Source organism: Hemicordylus capensis, chromosome 3 (genome assembly GCF_027244095.1).
Source record: "Hemicordylus capensis ecotype Gifberg chromosome 3, rHemCap1.1.pri, whole genome shotgun sequence".
In the NCBI taxonomy this organism is placed as follows: domain Eukaryota; kingdom Metazoa; phylum Chordata; class Lepidosauria; order Squamata; family Cordylidae; genus Hemicordylus; species Hemicordylus capensis.
This window is the reverse complement of record NC_069659.1, coordinates 314188610-314213398: the sequence shown is the minus strand read 5'-3', so window position 1 is coordinate 314213398 and position 24789 is coordinate 314188610. Positions and strand designations below refer to the sequence as shown.

Genomic DNA, 24789 nt, shown 5'->3' with positions numbered 1-24789 from the left:
TCGCCAAAACTGATTAAAAATATTGGCTTTAGGCTAAAATTCTAAACTTTTTTCCTATAAATTTTTTTAAAGGACTACTCTATGGCAGATTGATTCAGGATTCAGTGTAGAGGCATATCTCAGATTCAGAATTAAAGGGAAAAGTTTATAACACAGCCCATGGCTGGCATCCAGACTAGTGTTGTACTAGTAGTGCAACAGAAGAAGTTAAGTGCAAACAAGAAGTTTGCAGAGCTGAACAAAGCTCCAGTGCCCCATAGTATTGCACAACTGCTAATGGAAGACTTTTTCTGAGACACAGAGAAGTTTGCACAAGGCATTGTGCAACTTGTTGCGCAATGTATCAGCATCTTTCACTAGTACAAGAACTGTCATTGCACTCCATTCTTCTGCTAGGATAATTCTATTGCATTAGCACAACAATGGTATGGATTAGGCCTGTATTTGCACTGCAAGGTATCTTGATTTTGCCAGGTGCAGTGTTGATTTGTATGACTTACACTAGAGCACATTTATACCTTGTCATCTTGTGTCTCAGTGCTCCCAAGCAGGGCCCACCTGTCCGCTAAGCAGACCTAGACATTCGCCTAGGGCACCAGTTTTTGAGGGCCTCCATATATGTGGGGGCATAATATAGCACTGCCAATTTTTATTTAAACAGAAGAGTTCTCAAAACAGTTCACATAGGTTTTTTTTAAAAATTAAGAAAATTGTTCCATGTTCCAAAGGACATACAGATTAAAAAGAAACACAACACAGACACCAACAACAGCCAGTGAGGAGACGTTGTGCTGGGGTTGAACAGAAATAGTTGTTCTCCCTCTGCTAAATATAATACAGCCACCAGTTTTAAAAGTACCTCTTTGCCCAGTTAGCAGGGCACATTATTACTGTCAAACCAAAATAAATTACATTAGCCAGGATCTATGTGCATGGAAGGAAAAGTGATCACATGACACAGCATCCCCTTCTCCCCTGACTAAAGCAAGGGGCCTCAAGTATTCGTACATAAAACAGCTACCCAAATGCATCAGTAGTATCAGTTTCACAGTTAGCTTAGCCTGCATGATTGAAAAGGATCTTAGCACACATGTGCTTTGTATTATATTCTGCTTCAGTAAGAAAACACTACAATAGAAAAATTGGATGCTGCGATGCAGGCAACGTTAATATAACATTTCTTTTGAATTACTATTATAAACAAAGCTAACGGTGGCACCAATATATTTTAGGCTTATTAAATCTATACAGTTCCACTATAAGAACTCTGTTTTAAGTTGGTTGTAGCTTTGCTGAACCTTAATATCTTCTGAGCTAAATTCTGCATGTTCTCCTCAGGCAGGTGGCCATTTTTTATTTTATTTTTTTGGTCATAAAGTGGAGAGCCCATAGAAATAGCCCCTCTCCTCATTTTTCGATTAAACCTCTGTTGCCTCTTTCTTTTCTTTTCCCTGTCTTCTACAATGGGGCACCAGAAGAAAAAAATATGGAGGAGGGGGCACAGAAGGGACAAAGTGCATAGGAAGTGAACGTTGTCCTCCCTATTAGATTTCTGAAAGAGAAATACCACTGTATGTCACATTCATGCTCTCATCCTAAACATAAATTCAACCCATTGGGAACTGCTATTTCAAGGTAGAAAAAAACTGCCTTGAAACTGCTATTTCAAGCTAGCACAGAGATCCAGCAATGGGGGGAGCTGGTGAGTTACTTGCTTCATGAGGATTGGCCACCTTGTCCCTTTCAGGTGCCACCTATTGCCTTGAGGCTTAGATGCAAAGATCCATCCCTCAATTCAAGTTCAATGTGTGGGAGCCCTTCTGCATAGCTAGATTCATGCCAGCTCAGTAACATCTGTAAAACAATACTGTCAGAAAAATAATATGATTCCATACCAGCATTGCCTCTCCTTGGAGACTGGCAACACTGGTTGCCAGATATTGTACCTCTGTAGAGCTTATCTTCCACAGGTAATACTAAAATAGGAGTGTTAAGTAATTGCTTTCCTTGCTTTTTGGAGCACACAGGAATTGTAGAAACTAGAACACTGTACAACCCTTTCAGCATATTAGCAGCCAAACAGGCTTGTCCTGGCCTTGTACCTAGCCAGCTAATCCTACTTGTTTGAATATTCCTGCTTTTTATCAACATTCCCTTTAATAGCAAAGTGGAAAGTCATGAGCTAAACCACAGCAAAACTGGGCCACCCACAGACAAAGGTAGGCTTCTGCATGCTTTGGGAGCCCCCACATATCCAGAAGAACTTTCTTTCTTTCTTTCTTTCTTTCTTTCTTTCTTTCTTTCTTTCTTTCTTTATAAATAACACATTTGTATACAAACCAAGACTTGCAACTCTGGATGGTTTACAACAAAACAATACAAATTAAAACAAAATTTAAAATGTGAACCCATTAAAATGATTTAAAATTTAACACAACATTAAATTATTAAAAACTCTAAATTTAATTAAAAGCCTGAGTGAACAAATGTGTCTTAAGAAAAAATGTGTTCTTCTGGATATGTGGGGGCTCCCAAAGCATGCAGAAGTCTTGCCTGCCTTTTAAAAAGTTGTCAGAGATGAGGAGGCTCTTATTTCAGCAGGAAGCGCATTCCAAAGCCTCGTGGCAGTAACGGAGAATGCCCATCCTTGAGTAGCCATCAGACGAGCCAGTGGTAACTGCAGACAAACCTCTCCTGATGATCTCAATGGGTGATGGAGTATTTAAGAGACATTCTCCTAAATACTCAGGGCCTAAGCTGTTTAGGGCTTTATAGGTTATAACCAGCACCTTGTATTTTGCTCAGAAACTTATTGGCAGCCAGTGTATCTTTTTCAGTAAAGGAGGAACATGATCTCTCCAAGAGACCAACCTGGCTGCCATATTCTGTATCAACTGCAGTTTACGGACTACATACAAAGGGAGCCCCGCATAGAGCACGTCAAGCTAATGTACCACTGTTCTGAGGTCATTTATCTCAAGAAACAGACACAGTTGGTGTAGCAGTTGAAGCTGATAAAAAGCACCTCTGCCTACCACCTCATCCTGGGACACCAGGGAGAGGTTAGGATCCAGAAGCACCCCCAGACTGCTTACCTGTTCCTTCTGGGGAAGTGTGACCCCATCCAGAACTGGCACATCAAAATCATCTCCCGAGTTCGAACCCCACACAATAAGTGATTGATTGACTGAGTGCCATCAAGTCGGTGTCAACTCTTAGTGACCACATAGATAGATTCTCTCCAGGATTATCCTTGTGACTCTTGTGCTTCTTAGCAGGCATCTCTGACGCCGAAGTCACGGCCTTTTTCTTTGGGGACACCCGGTGCTCGCTTGGTTTTTTAAATGAGGTTTTGGCGCCTGAGGTCAAGGTTGTCGATGTTGAGGGTTTGGACTTCGACGAAGAGAGTTTAGATTGCGCAGAGTTCGCTTTCGATTCTGAGAGTTTCGACTGCGCAGATTGCACAGGTCTCGGTGTTGGCGGCAATATGAAGGCCTGCGTCGGCCGACTTAGGAGAAGGGCTTGCTCCATTAAGGCCACTTTCAAACAGGCTGCCTGGTTCTTTGCTTAAAGAATGTTACACAGATGGAGCAAGAGGCTGTATTGTGGGCTTCGCCCAGAGAGAAGAGGCAAAGCTCGTACCCGTCCGTTGACAGGAGCTTTCCACGGCCAGCCTCCACACCTTTTAAAGGTGGTTTTCTTCCTCACCTTGCCCCACTTTTTCTTACTCATGAGAGGTTAGGTGCACCCAAGCCTTGGGAAGGTTAAATTCTAAACTATCTATCTCCTTTTTTTTTTTTTAGGTCGGCAGGCGTTAGGAATACCATTAGCAGCCCATGGTCATTGCCGAGAGATCCAAGTGTGTCAAGTCCATTGGCAGTAATGTGAGGAAACTTTAAGTCCGGACCATGGTCAAATGCTGTTTAAACACTAAACATGCCAGGTTTGAAGGGTAATCCATAGAGTAGTCTATTAATCTGTGCCAAAAATCAAAATGATGGAATCCAGTATTAAATCTAGTATACTGAGGAACAAACTGTTTCCGAAGGTCTGATCGCAAAGGTGGTCAGCAAGAAACTGAGCAGAGGGACGCCTAACTGCCTACAGAAGGTACTGCAGGCACATGTAGTTAGCAGTTGTAGGCATCACAAGGAACTAATGAATCTAACCCAAAGCTGGTCGGCTCAGGCACAGAACCCACACATTATGAAAGTCTGGAACTACTATCCAGATAGATAGATTCTCTCCAGGGTGATCTGTCTTCAACTTGGCCTTTAAGGTCTCTCAGTGGTAGGCTTGAGCCCGAAACATTTCAGAGGCCATTGTAGAGGCCTCAAAAACATTTCGGCAGCCAAGGCCATTTCAGTGTTGGCGGGGGTGTTCCCTTAAGGGCAGGGGAGGGTGCACTCACCCCTCCTACCGCATTTCCCCCACCGGTGCTCCATTTTTTTAAAGCCCCTCAGGGCAGCAGCATTCCTCCCTGCCGCCCCGTTGCCCTCATCGGCTGGAAAGGCTGGAACTACCAGGCACACATGCACCCGTCACATGCACGTGCCAGTTCAAGCCAATTTGAAATGGGTCTAGATAATCAGTTTCCTTCAAGACTGCCTGGAGCTGGGAAGCCACCACCCTCTCAGTTACCTTGCCCAACCATAGAAGGTGAGAGATAGGCCTATAGTTGCTTAACCAAGGCAGACACCTTCAGAAGAAGTCTAATAATTGCCTCCTGAAGGCAAAGAGGCATCCTCTCCTCCCTCAGAGATGCATTTATAATATCTACGAAGCCTACCCCACTGCATGATAGTATAAGCCATGTCGGGCAAGGGGCAAGAAAACAAATGGCAGGCCGCATCACTCTAAGCAGCTTATCCACATCCTCAGGAGTCACAAACTGAAACTGATTTCACTCTTATGTAGCCTCTTATGTAGCCTAGCCACATAAGAGGAGTTGACGGACACCTATGCATCAGACACTGCAGTAACTCTGGGATCTGAATCTAAGTGGCCCGAATGCAAGATATTATCCACAAAGATTAAAAATGTCACAGCAGGTAACTGATGGTTCCAAATTCTAATTCAAGGGAAGAGAGGCATGTACTATCGCTCTCACAACCATAAACTAGGGATGAGTGAAGTGCCTCCCCCCAGTAGGCTTGCGGGTTTGAATGTTTTAAAGAAAATGTAAGAACTCACTGCCTCTAGGGGGCACAGCTATGGCCGTGGGTGGGGGTGTCCGGCAGTTCCCGCTCACCCCACCAGCTCCCTCCGTCCCGGTCTTAAAATGGCCTGGTTCAGGTGGTTTTCTGGCCCGGTCATGCAGATGGCCATTGTGCACGCACAGCAGCCTCCAAAATGGCCACTGCCAGTACACAGAGGCCCAGAACAGGCCCCAAAACCACCCGAACCAGTCCATTTTGAGACCAGGGGGAGGTCAGCAGGGGGAGTGGAAACCACTGGAGACTCCCCCGCAGCAGCATCCCCTGAAGGCAGTGAGTCCTGTAAAAAAAATTTCTTTTAATGCAGTAACCCCCGAATCAGCTCAGATTTGAGCTGAGCAAGGGGAGTGTTTGGGGGTGCACAAAACCCCACATGCCTGGTTCTGTTTGAGTCCAGTTCGGACCACATGTATTGCCTGAGCATTGGTCTTCAAATGGGCTCTATGGGATTCAGTTCAAGTCTTTCTCCACTTGCGCTCCAGTTGTCTACCTTGCTGCTTCCGCTCCCATAGTTGTTCTGTATACCAAGGGGCTAATCTTGAAGCGGGCCGGAGAGGACACTTAGGAGTGATCATGTCTACTGCCGTGGTGAGTTTGCTGTTCCAGTTCTCCACCAAGGCGTCACCAGAAAAACCAGCACAGCCAGCCAACAATAAATCCTTCAAAGCCTTCTTAGAATCCTATTGGATCTAATAACCTTCTCAGGAGGACCATCCTAACCAGCCCCTCACCCCCTTGGAAGTGTTACATGATTGTGAGTCCAACCTTAATCAGATGGTGGTCAGTCCATGACAATGAGGAAATCACAGGAGTCCCAATGCACGGAACACCACCCTGATCAGAGTGAAAAACCAAATCAAGCATGTGGACAGCAACGTATGTCAGTCCTGGGATGACTTGGGATAGGCCCATATTCATCATGGCTGCTATGAACTCCTGAGTCACTCCAAGCAAATTGCTCCTGAAGTATACATTGACTTCCCACACCATCACAAACCTGGGGGCAGGGACATAGCAACCAATGAGGAAGGGGTGACAATTGTCCCCAGGCCCCAAGAGTCTGGAGATGCCCCCCCCCAAGGCATCCCCTTGGCCAGGGCACCCCCTTGCCCTCTTATGCATCAAGCCAGCAAGCAAAGTGCTCGTCGGCTGGGAGCACGAGGAACGCACCTCTTTTCTCCAGTCAGCGTTTCAAGCTGGCTGGGGAGAGATGGACTCTCCTCTGCCCCCAGGCATTGGCCCCTCTCCTGCATCTGATGTCAGATAGAAGGGGGTGGGTCCAGTGCAGAGAACAGGGCTATCACAGCCCAAGTATAGTTTCATTTCCTCATTTCCCCTGTCAGGAGTTGGTGGAAGGAGGTCCCTTTCAGTGATTCCACCAACTGCTGACAGGGGAAATGATACTATGCTGGGGCTGTGACAACCCCCATTTTCTGCACTGGCCCCACCCCCTTCCATCTGACATCAGATGCAGGGTGTGGCTTGGGAGGCACGCACTCCACCCAGGGAGTAGGGGAGCAGCTGGTCAGACTTTGGCCCTTGGCCCCTGCAAAGCTCCCTACGCCCCTGGCTGGCACTAGCATTCGGCCCTTATGCTGCTTGGCTGCCAGCCCCACCACCTAGTCTGCCAAGCAGCACATCCTGACTCCAATGTACCCCCTCCAAGATTTTTAAAGTTGTTAAGGAGTCTGCCCCTTCACAATTTAAAGGTAATTAAAATCATACGGTTAATTGGGATCATAAGGAGGGAACCCTCCTCTGTCCAATTCAATCAAAAGAAGGAAGGAAGGAAGGAAGGACGACTATGTTTGTCAATAAGGCAGACTCCTTAAAGGATTCTGTAAATGGAGAAAATTGGGGTGTGGAGATGGGCAACCCCCAGACCCAGTTTCTCCCAACACTCTTCCATACAGCATGATAAGAGGGTTGAACTTCCTTGGCAGTGCACTGTTATCAGAAGGTTCAGGGATAGTTGACCCATTCCCAAGTACAGAGCTGCTATTGTGCTATAGAGCAGGTGAGATTTCTCCATCATTTATTTCCCACAATTCATTTCATAATATTCCTGATATTTGACCTAGTTCTCCTGAATTGGTAAACCTTTACCTGGGTTATACCATTTCAGACTGCAGGTAGGAGCACACATGACCAAATGTTTCTCCATACATCCCTGCACATAAAAAATTAGCATGCTAGTGGGAAAGCTAGGCTAACACTCTTCTCACATTTAGTTTTCTATGCGGCTGGAACCATTTATGAAAGAGCATTTAACCATGTAAGCCTCCACCTACAGTCTGAAATGGTACAGCCCAGACATAGGTGTTTACCCCCTTGGTGAGAATTAAGCTTTCATTTGCACTATGAACTAGAAGCTTTTCAATCACTACAGAAGCTAGAACTCCTGCAGTGAAACTCCAGGCTGATCAGCTATTTTAAGGTCACTCCTGAAGCTAATCATATAATGACAGGTATAAATGTACAAAGGTTCCAGCTTCAGGAAAAAATGCAAGAAAGTTAATCAGTCATCACACAGAGCCTAAAGAATTCATGTAATTGCAAAATCTAAAAATTAAAATACAAACAGCATTTATTACACAGGAATATGGCCTTCTGTTACCTTGCTAATTCCTGGCACAACTCTACATGGTTCAAAAGATTATTAGATTAGATGACTAAGATACTATATTACAACCAAGGCAGGATTTTCCGTCATGGAAAGATTTGTTTGTGGGTGTTGCTTTTTTTTAAACTTCCCTCCCACAGTATTGATGTTCCTCCTTTCCCTTGCCTCCATCAATCTGAAACAAAATATTACCAAAATGGCACTAAATGAGTATGCCCTCTCCAGCTTTGGCATTTTCTCAGCTAGAATGGCAGAAATAGCACACATTAAATGCTTTCACTCAGAGCTTCCCAAACGTGGGTCCTCAGAGGTTGGTGGTCTACAACTCTAATGAGTTGTAATCCAACAACATCATGGGACCCATGCTTGGGGACCCCATCCTTAAATAAAATTATTTAAGCATTCAAATTAATATTAGACTAGATACAGGGCTGCATTAAAGATCCCTCAAAAGATAAGTGTTCAAAACTATTAAGCATTATTAAATCTATTCAAAACTGTTGCATAATTTTAATAAGGCAAGTCTGCACAACTTCAGCCCTCCAGCTATTTGGGACTATCAACCTTAGCCACAGTGGCCAATAGTCAGGGATGATGGAAGTTGTAGAGCCCTTTCTCACGACCAGAGTAAGGGCTCTAAGGGGGCGAGGGGAGGAAGCTACAAAATGCTCCACAGCCAATCTCCCCCACAGATAATCATCTCTCCCTCGGTGAGCGAGCAGATCGCTCGCCCAGATGGTTCCTGGTGCCTGCTGGCAGCAGCAAATTCCTTGGGCCAGGAGGCCCCTGGAACTTCCATAATTCACCGCACAAGGGTAAGTGCACCCTCCCCCATTCTTAAAGTGGTACCCCCGCCGCCTTTGAACTGGTGGAACCACCGGTTCTGTGCACATCCCTACTAAGCAGTAGGCTCCCTAAGTGGGTTTGCCGCAGCAACAGTGGCATTGCCAGGAGCCGTGCAGCTCCTGGCGGTACACATGCGCACTCCAAACCAGGCTTGGCTTCCTTTGCCCAGTTTTGGTTGTGCGTGTGAATAGCTTCGTAGTCTACAGCAGGGCTGAAAGTTGTGCTGCCCTCTTTTGGGTTACAGTTTTACCAATATTCACTCAGAAGTCCATCCTATTAGCTTCAGTGGGACTTACTTCCAATTGAATCTGTTTAGGACAGCAACTTTAAGTGCTAGAGACAATTTGCAACCATATTTATTTATTTACTTACTGTGTAAACCACCCTGAGCCATTTTTGGAAGGGCGGTATAGTAATTGAATGAATGAATGATGAATATAATGAATATTCACAGCATGTGACAAGATCTGTATCGCTGGTCTGCAACTAGTTTTGTAACAGGGGCTTGTTTTAAACAGAGCAAAGGATAAAGGTCCAGCACCACTGGACTGCCAACAAACTCACTCCCACACAAGCCAAGATGCAGGCAATGAAGCTCTTTTCACAATTGGTGAAGAGAAGAGCTTCTTCTGGGTCTGTGGGGAGAGTGGGCTTAGCCCGCTCTCCCTGCAGATGATCAAAAGACAACCCTGGGTGGCCGGATCAGCCGCCTACATGACTGCCAGCTCCGTCATGGAGCTGGCAGGGATTGGGGGCCGCATGGCCCTTGGAAGTTCCAGGATGCCCCATGCAAGCACGCTGGGCATCCTGGACAGACTCCCGGGTCCGGGAGGTGCCGTGGTGACACACGAGCAAAAAAATTAGGTTAATGGATCTCTCCTTCCGTTAACCTCATTTAAGGGGACGGGGAATTATGCGGGCTAGCCTCCTTGAGAGCACCAGGCTTGCCTGCGAGCCAGGTGGTTCTCATGATCCCTGGAAAGTGGACTAAGCTCCCTTAGCCCGCTTTCCAGGGATCATGGGAATAGCCTCAATGGGTTTTAGCTTTAACCTTCTTCCCTCATTTGAGACCTGGAACAGAGGGCCAGTTTGGACCATGCCACCCAAGTTCTGGCTCAGTTGTAGCACGAGGAGAGTGTGTAAATACTTCTTTGTCCCTATCATGCTGCCCCACCACCACATAATCATGTAGGAGGGTGGAACATCTGATCCTCTCCTTATTGCATGATTTAAATAGTACTTTAAATAGGCATTTCAATTGTGCAATGAGGGGCTGTTAATACGTGATTAGTAAGAACACTGTCTAAGAAACTGAATACATTAGTTTGCTTTCAAAACTCTTGTTTAGACAATTTTGCTCACTTAAAAAACAACTTGGCATGTTGTGAAGTTCAAAGGGTCAATAACTCCATGACCTCCATGGACTCTGTGGCTAGAGAACATTTTAGGGACTACTCCATGTGGGAGGCAAAGAAACGTTTTTCTCCACCTCCATTGCATATGCCTACTGTATGCCAGTAGAGCTGTTCCATGTGGCAAAGTCACACAGGCCCTCATGTGACAGGGAAAGAACCATCAGCAGCCCTCTGTGACCAGTTTGCTTGACACTGCGTAGATAAAGTCGCTCACATTCATGCCGATTTGGACTCCAGGATTTAGGCAGTTCCATCTGGTCAGATTATGGTGGATTCTTTTCAGTTAGTGCAGTGTTAGGAAGTGGACAAGATCCTAGGCAGTGTGTGGGCAACATCATGTGCTCTGGACCTTTGCCCTTCATGGCTAGTAAAATGTGCCAGAGAAGAAACAGATAGCTGGAGCCAATTATTAATGCTTCACTAAGGGATGCCATTGAGCCTCAAGCAGGCGGTATGGTAAGACCACTGTTAAAACAGCCCTCCCTTGATTCCACTAACCTTGATAACTATCGGCCTGTTTCAGATCTTCTCTTTTTAAGCAAGGTGATAGAGCATGTGGTGTCTGTGCAGTTGCAAAGGGTATTGGATGATATGGATTATCTAGACTCTTTTCAGCCTGTCTTTTGCTCCGGGTTTGGGACTAAAACTGCCATGGTCACCCTGGTGGATGACCTACGCCAAGAACAAGACAGGGGGAGTGTGTCCCTGTTGGTTCTGCTGGACCTCTCAGTGGGATCCGATACCATAGACCGTGGTATCCTTCTGTACTGCCTCTCAGGTATAGAGATTGAGAGTGGTGCATTGGAGTGATTCTGGTCCTTTCATGGGGGAGGTTCCAGAAGGTAGTGTTAGGGGACTTCTGTTGACTCATTAGCCTCTGGCCCATGGAGTCCTTCAAGTATCAGTATTGTCCCCCATGCTGTTTAACATCAACATTAAACCACTGGGAGAGGTTATCCGGAAGTCTGGACCAAAGTGTCATCAATATGCATATGGCACTCAACTCTACCTTTCTTGAATATCAGATCTTAGAGAAACAATGTATGTACTGAACCGTGGGCTGGAAGTGGTGGTGGGCTGGATGTGGGCTAGCAAACTGAGGTTAAATCCAGACATGATCGAGGTGCTGCTAGTCAGTAGAAGAGCCAATTAGGATAGGGTGATTCAACCATTTGTTAGAAATTTAACAATAAATAAATAAATAAATAAATAAATAAACAAACATACAAACAAACCAGCTCTGGATGGAGTTCTACTCTCCTTGAAAGAGCAAGTGCGCAGCTTGGAGATGATCCTGGACCAGGCTCTGCTTTTGGATGTACAGGTGGAGGCAGTGGCCAGGGGTGCCTTTGCACAACTTCAGCTAGTGCACCAGCTGCATCCCTTTCTCGAGAAGGAAGTTACCCATGCCTTAGGCACATCATGGCTGGATTACCACAGTGCATTTTACATGGGGCTGCCCTTGAAGAATATTCAGAAACTTCAGCTGGTGCAGAATGCAGCTGCCAGGGTTCTTCCTGAAACTGCTCACTCACAGTATATTACACCTATTTTGAAAGAGCTGCACTGGCTGCCAATTTGTTTCCAGATCCAATTCAAGGTGCTGGTTATTACCTTTAAAGCCTTTAACGGTTTGGGTCCTATATACCTGAAGGATCACCTGCTCCCAAGGGTTTCTGCCCACCCAACATGGTCACTGGAAGGGCCTTTCCTCTGCTCCATGTGCCAATGCTGAGAGAGGCTAAATTGTCATGCACACGGGATAGGGCCTTCTTTGTTGTTGCCCCCAGGCTCTGGAATGCTCTCCCAGTGAATGCCCTCTCTTTGCCATGTGCTTTTTTAAAAAGTCCCTTTTATTTGTTCAGACTTTTATCTCTTTGGGACTGCCAGCTCTCATAGTTCTCCTGTTTCTGTTTGTCTTTTTATGGTTGTTGGGTTTTTTTGGTGTTTTCTGGGTTTTACTATTGAACTGATCTTAAGGTTTTAAATATGATTTTTATGGAGTTTTATTGTTTTGTTTTACCACCTTGGATGCCTTATGAAAGACAGTATAAAAACTGAATAAAAACCAGGTAATTTTTGGAGTGTTTCTGCAGTAGCTGATTATGACAATAAACAGGAACAGGATAGGAAGGGGAGAGCCACATGTGTGTGATCTGCCTACCCTTCCTTCTAAGAGCCAAAATGCAAGCCATACTAAAGCAGTTACCTGTGAACATTCCATGCATTCCCTATCCTATTTACATGTAGTATTGGTATGCCAGCAATTGACTGCCCAAGCCATTTAATGGCCAGTGGATGCAGTAAGTGTATTTAAAAGTGATAAGGTGATTTATCCATATCCCCATGACATACCTGTTTCAGCCCTTAGAGTGTAGACTTAAGTCTCCTCAGGATGGGTGTCAAGAGTACATACAGGTCAGGTGTCCCCTATCCAGACACCCGAAATCCGGAATGCTCCAAAATCCAGACACCACAGCCTTAAAAAAACAAAAACAAAAAACCCTGCCTCAGCTCACTTTAAAAATGTGGTCATGCTGCCTTCAGGGCCAGGGCCAGGGCTATCCTGCCGCCTCCCTCAGGCCCGGCTGTCCCGCCGCTGCCGTCGTCACCGACGCCTTCTGCCTCCTCTGCTCGCCCACCTCCTCACTGCCACCGGCGCCTCCTGCCTTCTCCACTCGCCCACCTCCTCCTCGCTGCCATTTTTTTTTTTTGCCGGTGGAACTCTTGCACCCTCTCGCGAGAGTTCCACCCAGATTACACCCTGCAGTGGGGTCACGGCGAATATCTGAAGTGTGCTTCCACACTTCCTGTGTAGTGGCACCACAGTCCCTATGCTGACAGCAGGATGCCATTCAGATTTCCAATGCCTTGTTTCAATTTTAATTGCTGTGATATAGTACTATAAAGTTGTATAGCCGGCATTAAAAAGTTGCTGTTTTTTCGGGTTATTCATTTTCACAAGACTGCTCCCCCTGCTGTGTGCTTTGCTATTTATGTTTTGAATGCGATTTGCCTGAACGGAAGCATTTTGCCACTGTTGAGCGGCTAATCTGGAAAGCACCCAGGTCAGCTATGCTGGATGTCATGACTCCGATTCTATTAAACTTGCATGCACAAGAGTAAAACACATATTATGCTAGAATGAAATGACTGGTAGATAACATTTACCTCACTCTACACAGAAAGGTTCTTAGGAACTAGTCACACACATACCTAATAATTCACAGATAAACTAATTCTGATCAATGAGATACCCTATGGCTCTTTATCACTAAATGGTGCCCACTTTGCTGTAATATGGGGAGGCCTCTCACTTCACAAAAGGATGAGCCTTCAAATTCTGTTCTACAATCCTCAGCTGGCAGAGACAAGGAGTACCTCAGAAACAGTACACTCTCTTGGGGATGCAAGACCTCATGTTACTCTCTCTCTTGACCTACTTTGGGAAACAACAGTAGTGGCATTGACAGGCTGTGATCAAAGGACTCCCATAAAGAGTACACAGAGAGATCATGGTGGGGATGCAGAAGTAATAGATACAAAAGGGAAGGGGGAGGGTTAAACATCTGTGGTTCATAATGGAACTTGAAGCTTCCAGCAAGTAAATGCATCTATAAATGTAAAGCTATTAGGAAAATTACAGGCTAACATTTCTAAACAGTGTGATTTTGATGAAGAACACATTTGGCAGCAAAATTAGAGGATTCTAAAAGCTGTGATAAAGAAGCTTGGAATTGGGGGGGGGGAATGTTAATGACAGGAAAGAGTGTGTAAAAGAAACCCAAGGCTTTGCGCTTACAAATCAAAATTATACTGAGTACAACTAAGAATCTGAGCTCAAGGGCACGGAGCCAAAATTTGAACTGGATTTTTGTTTTAAAGGTTTGAATTATTCAGCAGTTCATAAAATTGTTCCATAGCACATAGAAAAACCTCCAATGCTTCTTTTGGTTGGAAAAATCTTTAACTCACCCTGCAATGATGCTAAAAGCAGAAATGCTCCACTCCTCAAATTATTTATTTCATTGCAGAAATTATTTGGATTGCTGTCTTTAATTACTGGCTTACAGAAAAACACTCCACTGTTTTAGCCATTGAAAATACTCCAGCAAACCACCCAAGCCTGTACTCAGAGAACTTAAGCAAGATTCATCAGGACTCAGCCACAGAACTTTCAATGCTGGGGCTCACACTTGAGCAAGAGAAGGGCTCTAAGCCAGAGTTCTTCATTCAAAGGCCTGGGGGCCAGTGGTGACCCCCATCAACCTTAACTGTGGATGGCTCCTTGACTAACTGTTTATTGGGCCTGTGTGAAGCTTTAGCCAAAACTGAATATGCTGTGTAGTCCCCCTAGCACCATGGAGAGGCAGTCATTCTCACCATGCAGTGCTGTGCCCTGCCCAGTGCTGGGGCCTCCTTTAAGGGAAATGGAGCTCTTGTGAACCCCTGAAACGGGACGGAGCCACCATTGTGCAAACGGATTCAAAGAACCCGGGCCGCCAATGGAAGAAGCTGCAGTGGGGGCATGGCACAGACTCTGGAAGAGCCCTGAGTTAACTCCCCATGCCCAGGCCTTGAGCAAGTGGTCCCCTGTCCTTTTCAGGCAGCATTTACTGCCTGAAAGCATCTATTTCCCTGTCTCTTCCTCCAGAGCAAAGAGGGAATGGCCTCAAGCTCCAGAGAGCCCGAGTGAGTTCTCCCTGTCATTTAAGGCAGTGCTTGCTTCCTGAAAGCATCTATTTTCCTTTCTCTCCCTTGCTGGAGGAAGAGAAAGGGAAATAGATGCTTTTCAGGTAGCAAGCACTGCCTGAAAAGGACAGGGAAGCGCTCGCCCAGGGCTCTGCTTAGCCCAGGCGTATGGGGGGCGGGGGGAGTTCTCTCGGGGCTCTTCTGGAGCCTGAGCAAGATGTTGCTATAGTGGCTACCAGGCGGGGCTGGACCCAGGCCACCGTTCAGTTGGATCCGCGCCTGCCCTGCATCATCTTGGAAGGCGTGCACAGAGTGCTGGGAAGTACAGGCATTCCTAGTGCTTTCCTCCTAGAGCTCTTAAGAGAGGGCTCTATCCCCTGCTAACTGAACAAAAAAGGGACCTTTTTAAAGTGGTGATGTTCTTTATATAACGGGGGAGAGCAACTGGCCCTATCCATCCCCAACACAGTATCCTGTGGCTGTTGCTGGTGTCTATCTTATGTTTCTTTTTTAGATTGTGAGCCCTTTAGGGATAGGCAGCCATTTTATTTATTTATATCTATGTAAACCGCTTTGGGAACTTTTGTTGAAAAGTGGTATATAAGTATTTGTTGTTCTTGTATCTCTCTTAAAGGGTCCTCCCAGCACTAAGAAAAGCTCAGGTCAGAGAAAGTTCAGTACTGAGCTTTCAGGTTAGGTCAGTAATGAGAAAAGCAGAGGTCAGCAGAGTGGGCAATGGCTTTCACTTTGAAGTTTGTTTGTTTGTTTGTTTCCCAAAGTGGCCTCCGCTTGAAAAATAGTGAAGATCCCTGCTCTAAGCATATACAGGTTTCACAACCACACTGGCTGCCCAAACTACCTAAACAGTTGTTTGGGGCAGCAGTATTGTTAGGGGCATCGCTGAAGCAGCATGTGATCTGAGAGGGGTATGCCAGAATCCATTGCAATGTCAGAGAGTTGCTTGGAGAATACCTCTTGGTTCATATATGCCGCCGCTATTTGGGGCAATAGACTGTTAGCTCTGAGTGCCTTGGAGTAACCTGAATCACTGACTAAACCCAGACACCTCTCTCACATATAGAATTAAGGGCTTCTGGATAAAAAGCTATTGCCTGCAGGTGTAAACCTTGGCACCATTTCTTTTAGAAACTTACTGTCTGTTCCTCAGTAGCACCCTGCTATGAGGATCCAAAACAATAGCATTCTGTCTTCAGTAAATATTAGTAGTGATGGGGGGGGGGGTTGACAGCTTCATGCCCAGGGGTGGATTATGCTTTTTGCTGTCTGCAGGCAAAAAAGATTTGCCGCTCCAGCTCGAGGGCTTGGGGGGGGTTGGTGTTCAGGGCAAATTAAATCTATTTTTAGATTTTTTTTTCAACCGCCACTTTGTGGCAGGGATGGTAGCACAGACAGGGGGTGGCTGGCGGCAGGCAGGCACTCACAGAGGTGAGGGGACACTGAGGGGGGGAGGCAGAAAATGGTCTGGCCTGTCATTTGGGAGGCAGGCGGGCTCAGGGAAGGAGCTCTTGCTGCCTCCTCCACCTCCCCCACCTTGGTATCCCCTCACCTCCACAAGTGCCCACCCCCACACGACAGCGGTTGGAAAAAACATAGATTTAACTTGCCCCCGACCCCCCGAATTTGCCACATCTTAAGAATTTGCTGCTGTAGGCAAGTGACTATCTTGCCTATGTGTTAATCTGCCCCTGTTCATGCCTCATCTCTTCAGCCACAGAAACATGCTTCCTACAACATTGTGCTGTCTCCAGTAAAGGTGTGCATGAAATTGATTTTGTGTTTTGTTTCGAGCTCAAAACAAAAGACAAATTACTCAAACTGTTTCCTTGAAACAATAGCCAAGCTGGCTGTTTCAACAAAAGTAACTCGAAACATTTTGAGTGTTGCAGACATAGGGAATAATGGGGTACTTGGAACACCCCACTGTTCTCCATGAGTAGCTCCTAGGGACACCAAAGTGGGCTGGGTGGTAGGGCATGATGGGTGCTACATACCACTCAACCCAAAGAAGAAATGGGCAAGCGGGTGATTAATGTTTTTAATCCCCCCCTCAAAAAAACCCCATAGGATCCTATGGGAAAAGGTTCAAAATTGCCCACTTGTCCATTTCTTTTGTGGGTTTGGTGGTAGGTAGCAGGGCAGGTGAGTAAGTCTAAGGCAGACAAAGCACCAGTGCAATGGTAGAAGATTGGTGCTTTGAAAAAGTTCAATTAACTAAGCTCGACTGCTGGTTCAGTGATGAGGGCAAATTTCGAGAACCTCCCTTTCCAATGAAGTGCTCTATGCCTGCAAAAATATGTCCCAGAGGGCTTAATAGCACTCAAAGACATATTTTTGGGTGACACAGAGAGCTTTCAGGGGAAGGAAAGGTTGATGAAGTTCACACACACACACACACACACACACACACACACACACACACACACACACTAGCACCAGTGTTTGGAACTCTTCAGAAGCACTGGTGCTATATTGGTGCTTCTCCCGCATGGGTACTTCATTAGTTAGGCTGTTAGCCATAGTCTGGTTAAATATTAGAAAAACTTTCCATGGGCAGCAGTCCTATCACCATTTACTAAGGAGTAAATCTCATTGAACTTAGTGAGGCTTCGTTCTGAGTAAACATGCATAGGAAACATGGCACTCTACATAAAACACACAGGTGTACATTCTGTGAAATACTGATTGTGTTTCATAAATAATGGATCCTTGAGGCTTAAAGTAACTGTAAAAGTTGCTGAAATTCATAACCTTTATCCTGATATTACCAGAATAATTTTTAGAAAAGCCAGGAAAACATGCAGTAATTCTGAGCAGTGGTAAACAGGCACATTATTGTAAAGGCCTGTAGCTGTTGCCTAATGGAGAAGATCATTATGGATCAAAAGTGGGTTAATGAACCAATGTTCAAATACTGCACTGTAATGAGTAATTATGTAACTCAGAGAGATACTTGCATTTACAAAACGTACAAAGTTCACAGAAGGGAAGGCTCTCTTACTAAATTTTTTACAGTAAAGATATTGGCTGACATCCAGTCTAACTTACTCAATAGTACTACTCAGGAGCTACACTACAGGACTACATAATTTCAATAGAACTACTCAGGAGTGATTTACTCTGCATGTCAGCCATTGATTATAACTGCCTATGAAGCTCCAATGAGAAGTCTGCAGCATTTGACACACTAATGTGCAAATCTTACATGGGTGTTTTTCACACAGCAGGCTTTACCACAAGTTTACTGTGAGGCTTTACTGCAAGTTCGAAGTTGCTTCCCAAAAACAACACACAAAGTTGATTTTTTAAACCCTGGATATAAATTGGGCTACACTCTAATGCGCAATGAAAAATCCAAATTGTGCGTGAACTGCTCTCCAATAGCTTGCAGGGACTTTGGGGTAGATCTGGTTGATAGGTGAACACACACCCTCCATTCCGGAGGAGATGCGAGCTAAAAGCCCTTTGTGAAAAACACCATGGCAATTAGAGGGGAAATCTAATTTTTAATCATCTGAAATAAAGTATAATACTAGTGGGAATTTTAGACACTATTTTACAAGTATGGAACTACAACAAAATGTTGTGCTACATCCCTGGTGTTCATGTGTTACCCGAGCCTGTGCCTGAGCATGGTGGAAAAACAAAAGTTAGCAACCAAGACAGGAGTACCTGCTCTAACTTGGGTCTTATTTCATATGCAAATTTTAATTTTTTCTTTTTTCTGGTGTTTTTTTTTGGTGGGGAGGGGACAGCCTGATGCTCAGTTCCACCTCCTAGGCTTTTCATCCAGCCTGAAAGCTGGATGAAAGAGTTAATGTTAAGTGTCCAATAAGTTCAATTAATCTTCAATAAGTATCAGTAGTGGTGTCTTGCTATTGTTTTTCTGTTGGACAATGAGTATTTCTCAGAGGGAATCCATCAGTTGTTTCCCATCATCTGTCCATTCTGTCTCCTTAAAGGTTTCCAGGAGACACCACTGCTGATACTTTTCGAAGATTAATTGAACTTATTGGACACTTGAAAAAGACCCATTGAAACAGTGTGTAATACTGGAAAGCTGTTGTGGTCTCATAGTTTTCGATATTATTGTTCTATTGTTTGTATATATGTGTTGTTATAACTGTTTGGTCATTACCTCTTATTTATATATATATCCAGATCACTATATATAAGTTAGTGATCTACTTTGAATATAATTTATATTCACATATTTAGTGGGTTTTGTTGTTGTTGGTGGTGGTTATATTATCAGAATCTGTTGTTTTGTTTTTATGTACTACATTTCAGATCCTTCAAATTGTTTTGTTGCCCATGAAAACCGCCAGGATCCACATGGATCCAGGCACTGCTGTGGAGCCAAACCCAGCTTTCAAACCTGGCTTTTAGCCAAGCTTAACTGAGCAAGTGCTCCGTTAACCCAGTTTCTGGGATCGTGTGTCAGGGATCGTGTTGTCTAGAACACCCATCCCCCGGGGGAATCACCCAATGTACTGCACTCATAGTACAGTGCATTGTGGGATTCCCCCGGCCTCCAGAACAGTGCACTGGTCACTGCGGCAGTTATCATGTGTAGTGCGGCCTGGCTGGGGCAAGTCCAGGATCATCTGTGGGGAAGGTAGGCTTAACCCTGCCTTTCCTGGCCTGAGCGATCATGTCAACGCTCCATAGACTGGATAAATTCATATTCAAGTAATGACAAAGAGGGCAAATTTCTAGATACACTGAATGACTGTGCCCAATAACATGAAACTGATTGCCAAGAAATTTAGGACTGACAAAAGGAAGTACTTTTTTACATAGCGCATAATTAACCTATGGAATTCTCTGCCACAAGATGTGGTGACAGCTAACAGCCTGGATAGTTTTAAGAAGGGCTTCAATAAGTTCATGGAGAACAAGTCTATCAATGGCTACTAGTTTGAGGGCTATAGGCCACTCCAGCCTCATAGACAAGATGACTGTAAATACCGGTTGCAGGGCAGCAACAGCGGGAGAGAGGGCATGCCCTCAGGTCTTGCTGTAGGCTTCGCAGAGGCATCTGGTGGGCCACTGTGTGAAACAGATGCTGGACCAGATAAGCCTTGGGCCTGATCCAGCAGGGCTGTTTTCTTATGTTCTCAAGCATATCTGACCACTGCATCCAATAGCATTATCACTGACATTATGAATTAAAACAACAACAAGAAGCCAGTTAGTCTGTGGTTAAGTGAATCCTTAGCAAGTTATATCAAAGAGAAGCAGTAAGTATTATATACATCCCTATTGAATCCTTGCTCAATTTACTTGCAAATGTTGCAAATCTATCAAACAGGACATACAACCTCATATTTTTACAGTCCAGAATGACATTAGGACTCACCCATAGTAATTTAGTAAATGTCATCAGGGTGTTTTAATCTAAATAGAAATACAGGCAGTGATTTCTGAAACACCTAACCACACAATATCCTATTAATTTCAACAACAACAACTGTAAAATGAGCACATTTAGGCCAGATGCACAAGGATTAGATCCTAAGCAAGCCCCTTTCATGTAATCCTTGCAAATTATAAAAGGAACAAGGAGTATAATTTGCTCTGCATATTGTTTTTTGATGATCTATTAAAAACTCAGCACAATATAGTATGGTCAAAGGTCAATTACCTAGCTTGTCAGGTAGGCTGGCATTTTCATGAGCTTTGGCAGGAGAACTGGTCTTGTAGTAGCAAGCATGAATGATCCCCTTTGCTAAGAAGGGTCCACCCTGGTTTGCATTTGAATGTGAGACTACATGTGAGCACCATAAAATTTCCCCCTTAGGGGATGGGGCCGCTCTGGGAAGAGCATCTGCATGCAGAAGGTCCCATATTCCCTCCCTGGCATCTCCAAGATAGAGCTGGGAGAGACTCCTGCCTCTAACTTTGGAGAAGTTGCTGCCAGTTTGTGCAGACAATATTGAGCTAGATGGAACAATGGTCTGACTTGGTATAATGCAGCTTCCTATGTTCCTATATGGATATAACTACTAATAGTCACACTAGCTATCAAGAATGCCTTGACACACATATAGGCCGCCTGCGGACATAACATGTAACTGTGTGTCCAATGGACCCATGCTTCTGCCCCCCCTCCCCCTTCCCATCCGCATTCAGACATACTGGAGAGCATCCTCTCTGAAGTCAGCAAGACTGTAGAGAGGCGGGGGAGACAACTGTGCAGGCTTCCTTCTTTCATGAAGGACAGCCTGCACAGCCAATAGCAGCTGGAGCAAGAGAGGAGCTTCCTCCCTCAGCTTTGGTTTGGGACAAGGCTAATAGCCGTGTCAGTGTTAGGATGTCATGCTGGCACCGCTAAACCAGAGGCAGAGGCAGTGAAACATAGAGAGAACCAAAGGTACAAAACGGAGTTTGGGGAGGGAACCGCAGATCCATTTTTGGCTTTAACTGTGTTTGCCTGCGTTCAGTCATACGGTTAGCAAGACAGGAGGTTAAGGGACCTCCAGTTTCATGTTATCTGTGAATGTGGCCATAGTGAGAATATTTTTTATCAGAATCCTTGTGAACACATGAGTTTGCTACTTTCTATGAACATGTCTGAGATTGAACATGTCTGCATTGTCTGAGGATGGATGGAAATTGCCTATCAGTCTCCACTGGCCAATATAGTGCTATCATACTCAACAAGTTCTGGTATAGGAGCTTCATCATTGTGGTTGCTCCTCCCTTCCTGATGGCATCTCCTCAAATGCTTTTGCAGATACCATTTTGAGTAAGTTGCGGGTGGTGGGGCTTGGAGAAATAAGATATAGTATCTAGAACACTAGCAATATAACATTTTCAGTGTAAGAACCGGCTCACAACACGACAATATTTAGCAGCTTTTCTTTTCTTGATGGATTCATCTGTCTACCCAGAAATAGCCAAGGGTTGTTCAATTTCACTCCACAGGTATTCAATTTTATTCTAAAGTTCTGAACAGACAACATAACAAATAGCTGTTGAATCCTAGGAGAAGGAAGACATTGGAGCCTTAGACAGCCGACTGTAGAAAGAATTTTTCTATGAGAATGAGTTTATCCTTGAGTTATTGGCTGTCATCATAAGAACATAAGATAATTGTTACACATTTATGTAGGAGATTATTCAGTGCCTTATTTCCATATTGCTCACACTCATTTTAAGAACAGCACTGTTTTCACCTCTGAAGGATCCAACAGTCTTCTTGGCTTTGCTGCCTACAGTGCAATCAACGATACCTCCGCACTGGATTGACAAATTTCAGGGTTGATAGTCTACACTACATTTATAAAGAGTGACAGATCAGTCCTACAGAAGCAAAAATAGCCATTTAACTAAGAAAGGCTCGCTCCTTCCCTCATCATGAATAAAAAGGAAAAAGAAGGAACACCGCTACATGTGCTAATGGCATGTTCTGGAGGGACATAAGGGAAACCAAAAAGTTGGCAGAAAAGAGGAATGAGCAAAAAGGTGGGGCAGAGACTCTCTTATTGCACTTATTGAAAGTGATCAACCTGTTTTCTCCTGACTAAAGCAAGATTCACTCTGGGGGAAGAAGATTAAAAAGTTTGCATTTCCCCACCAACTTCCAGGTCTTGCTAAAATCACCTACTTTGAACTTGTGAGATCCATTAACTCATACAATGTGATACCAGCAAGCATTTCTAAAATTATCTTAGTAAGTTTGAAAAACATATTACACAAGCATTTAAATTCTGCAGAAAACAATAGGGATAGATATTTGAGAATTCCCGGCATGCACTAGTACTGATCCTTCTAGTTCATGGCATTGCATAAATTTTTTATTCCATTCCATTTCTATCTAACACAACAAGCATCAAAGAAGATCCTGAGGTTAAACAGTGCTAATTTCCTTTCCAAGGATCAAACAATGCAAAAGAAGAAGAAAATGACAACAAAGTGAAATGTAAATACAGTATCACATTTGAAAGCCTGGAAATGTCTGCAGTCTTTCATATATGCTTTTGATCTTTGAAAGAATAAGACTTAGAAGAATTATATTTTGGTGATGGGGGAAAAACACAGCCTGGGTGTGGCCAGTTATGAATGAAAGGTGACCTGCGGACAGCACTCTCAAAAACATCCATCTGACACTATTGAGAAACTGGGCCATACACCTGCTATCTTCATTTTGTTTTCAGTGAAGCACTGAGAGCAGGCACCGCAATATGAATGGCAGAGAATTGTATTTCAGTCCTGCCTTCATGTGTATAATAAAGCACATGCAAACTATTCATGAGACCAAAAATAAAATGATTGTATACATCAGGCATTTAAAAATTGTTTTCATATCTGACCTCTGTATCATCCCCCTCCCACACACCCCTCTAACGATATTTCTACCTATGGAGAATGGATCCTATGGAACAACAAAATATTTTCTTACTCAAGCCTATCTGAATAAGACACGGCAAAATCAAAGAGCAGTCCTTTTTAAAAAAAAATAAAATAAAGCAACAACAATAGGAAAATCCTACTTTGTCTCATGTGTTATCAGCTCCCTGCAAAACATAGAGTCATAAAAGGGAGAGTTAACTTGTTTTGTACTTTAGAATACTTCCCACATCTGCTCTCCACCTTAATGTTTCTTGGGGAATAGTTAGACTTCTTTACTTTGAGACGATGGTTATGACAATTAAAAACATCATATTAAAAATGGCAAAACTACGCTGACAAAGCACCAAAGTTTCAAGGCATCTAAAAATAAACCTTCCATTATGAACAACCTTGCTGTGGCTGTAAGGAAGGGAGGATGTCAGCCACTTTCCCCCACTGCTGCCCTTGAAAAAGGTACCTGTAACACAAGGCGGGGTCTGGACTGGAGGCTCCCTTCACTTGCCGCTTCTGATGCTGCTGCTCCCAGTCGGGTCTGGCTGCAGCTCCAACGCCAGGCGCGGCTCCGCTAGTAGGAGCTGAAAGTACAGGACACCTGCAGCCGGCCGGCAGTCGCTGCTGCTGAGTGACAGCTGTAGAAGTCAATCCATTGGCGTTCCCCGAGATAGGAGGCGGGTTCGGATCGTGCAAAGCTGCAGGGAGGAGATCTGTGGCTTGTCATCAAGCGGATCAAATTCCAGCGATTGTCATGTCGAAAGAAAAAGTCATTGATTTCCATGGTGTTACCAGCGGGAACTAGGCTGCTGTGTCTTTGAGGAACTGCTTTACAGCGAGTTAATCTCTCCCACTAAGGGACTTAAACAGCCGCAGTCCCCTGTGCACATCTACTTGGGAGTAAGTAAGGTCATACGGCACTGCACTCAGTGGGATTTAGTTTTGAGTAAACGTGGAGATCCCCGGGCTTCACATTTGGCTGGACTTCACCAATTAGTTTGTGTTTGCTGAAAAGGAAAGAAAAATTCAGGGGCGTAGCTAGGGGAGAGGGGGCCCATCTTCATAGGGTGATAATGAAGAAAATAGGGAGAGGTGGAGCTGGGGGGCCCCCAGGAGCTGGAGGACCTGGCTTCTTCAAACCCATTTGCTCAATTGTAGTCCTATGCATGCTTACCTGTAAGCACTGAACACAGGGTGAAGACTTGTTTTTCTCACCGCGCATCACTTTATATAATGTCTCAGAGTTATTGTTTCAATTTTATTTATTTATTTATTTACTTGACATATTTATATACTGCCCAAAACGCAAGTCTCTGGGCGGTTTACAACAATACAATAAAACAACAAATAAGAAGGTTAAAACATTAGAACAATTTAAAATTTAAAACATTAAAACTATTAAAAACCATCAAACTATGGAAACCGTTAATACCTTAACTGTTAACTATTAAATTATTAGTACCTTTATGGTACATTTTTCTGTTATAGACACAATATCTTACCCCCCAGGAGATCTCAAACTTGAGTGTCCACATGTCGTTAGACTACAGCTCCCATCATCCCCAGCCAAAATGACTGGAGGCCCCTTACCCAAAGCCTCTTGCTTTAAGTTGTTTCCGTTTCACAAAAC

General features: G+C 44.4%; 1 protein-coding gene across 1 annotated transcript in view; it reads right to left on the bottom strand.

Moving 5' to 3' along the window:
• PLS1 (plastin 1) overlaps positions 1-23729 on the bottom strand; it is a 116103-nt gene extending 92374 nt beyond the window's left edge. Inside the window, exon 1 of the mRNA XM_053312024.1 lies at positions 23626-23729. The gene's annotated coding sequence lies outside the window, so the exon portion shown is untranslated. The remainder of the gene's footprint in view (positions 1-23625) is intronic.
• Positions 23730-24789: the final 1060 nt, after the last annotated feature.